This window comes from Phascolarctos cinereus, unplaced genomic scaffold (genome assembly GCF_003287225.1).
Source record: "Phascolarctos cinereus isolate Bilbo 61053 unplaced genomic scaffold, phaCin_HiC Scaffold_726;HRSCAF=1367, whole genome shotgun sequence".
Classification (NCBI taxonomy): Eukaryota; Metazoa; Chordata; class Mammalia; order Diprotodontia; family Phascolarctidae; genus Phascolarctos; species Phascolarctos cinereus.
Window position 1 is genome coordinate 119,825,358 of NW_027556098.1, and position 2,309 is coordinate 119,827,666.

The window sequence follows — 2,309 nt, forward strand, 5'->3', positions numbered from 1 at the left end:
CTATCCATTGTGCCACCTAGCAACTCAACCTGTTAGCTAAACATATCTTCTCTATTGTATTTGTGCAACTTATTTTCTGCAATGCACATATAGGGCTTTGAATTTGCTAAAATCTCATTTAACTCGCTTACAGATGATCTGTTGAGAACTTCTTCATTCCCAATTTGGTCATCCTATTTGCTGTATTTTTGATGTAGGTGCCAATTTGATATCCATGCCTCCATTTGTTTAAGTTATCAATAAAACATAAAACAGCAAAGATCCCAGAGACACTCCTTTTAAAACAACCCACAAGGCTAATATTTATAATTGTTGTGTCCAGTCATTCAATCAGTTACCCAAATGTACCATAATTCAGCCCACGTTTCATGTCAATTTAGATATTTATTAAATGTCATGTTTTCAATGTGGGAAATTCAAAATTTAGACAGCCAAATATTTAAGTTATTTAAAGCTTTGCAAACCTTAAAGTACCACACCTATTGGCTAGCTTTTATTATTACTGAAACAAAATATACATTTGTGGCATTCTCTTGATCTATGTAGTAATGTCATAGAACAAAATGACTGCTGATTAGTCTACCCAACATATCAGCTGTGTGCATTAGCCTTTAAAAATTGGCACTGACATTGTCCATCGTTTTACTACGAATTTTGTGTTTGATGTTTTCTTTCACATAGTTTGCAATCTGTGTTCTCCACACCCAGTCTGTATCACTTCAAATCTACCTATACCAATTTGTATGCTTAATATTCAGAATTCTTTATATGGCACAATTATATTTGTGCAATGTATATTACCAACAAATCACATTTTTGAAGTATGCTTTAATCATTTGTGTATATGTGTAATGCAGTCCTGTAATATTTCCATTATCTTTTTGGCTGAGATGTCCACTATGACACTTTGCTGGCTGGAGATTGGATGAAAAAGAGAGCAGCTAGGTGGCGCAGTAGATAGAGCACCAGCCCTTAAGTCAGGAGGACCTGAGTTCAAACACGACCTCAGATCAAACACCTGACACTTACTAGCTTTGTGATCCTGGGCAAGTCACTTAACCCCAACTGCCTTTTTAAAAAAAGAGAGAGAGAGAGAGAGAGAGAGAGAGAGAGAGAGAGAGAGAGAGAGAGAGAGAGGAGAGGAGAGGGAGAGGGAGAGGGAGAGGGAGAGGGAGAGGGAGAGGGAGAGGGAGAGAGAAAGAAAGAGCCTACTTTTTACTAGCTGTGTGACCCTGGGCAATCACTTAACCCCAACTGCCTAAAAAGAAAAAAATTGCTTATTATGTGCTGGGGGTACATAATAAAAAAAGCTCAAGGAATTTTTCTGACAAGGAGACCAACACATATAGGAAACTAGCTCACAAGGGAAAGCCCCTGTTGTCCTGAGACATCTGGCCAGCAGACATATCACAGGATTAAATCTTTTAATCTATTATTTATAAAAACACAAATATAATAAAATAAAATTCAATAAAAAACATGAATATAATCCATATATTTATATGATCATGATTAAATATGAAAATATATGAAAATATAAATTAACCTATTAAACTTGTAATTAAATTATTAACTTGGGGAAGAATCCTAATGGTAAAAAAGTGATTGCAGATTTGTTTTCTTCTGTTACTGTGTCCAAACGAGCTGGACATAGTGAATTCCCAGGTGAGGAAACTCTCTAATGCTTATTAGCACCTTCTCTATAACTTGTCCTTAAGAATTACTTGAGTGCCTTGCCAGGGTCAGAAAGCCCGTATACACCACTACCTCTTATCCTCTAATGTTGGTTCTTACTGTTTAAATACTGGATTACCAAATGTTAACAAATTATCCAAATATTAGATTACCAAATTTTGGATTATGTTCAAATAATGGTAACTGGATAATAAGAGGAATTATGGTCTATCAAAACATTTACAGTTAATTCAAAATTTGTGAATTTATACCTGGTATATACTTTTGCTTTTTCTTTTATTTTGAAAATTTTAACATTTTTTATTCTGAACTTAATAAAACCAGCATTTCTAAAACCAAGTCACCCCATGGCTACCAACATGATACAAATGTCAGTTCTCTGGATGCAAACAACTTTCTTCATTGGATCTTTCTAGTTAATTTGGGCAAGTCAGAATGAATTGGTCGCTCAATTGTTTCAATACTGCTGGTTAGTGTATACAACGCTCTCATATATTGAATTAAATTGAATTTACCAAGATCTAGATAAAATAAAGTCCTAGAGTAAGCATGTATTTATACAATACCCAATCTGAAAAAGTAAAAACCTCAAAAGAATACAGGAGTCACAAAAA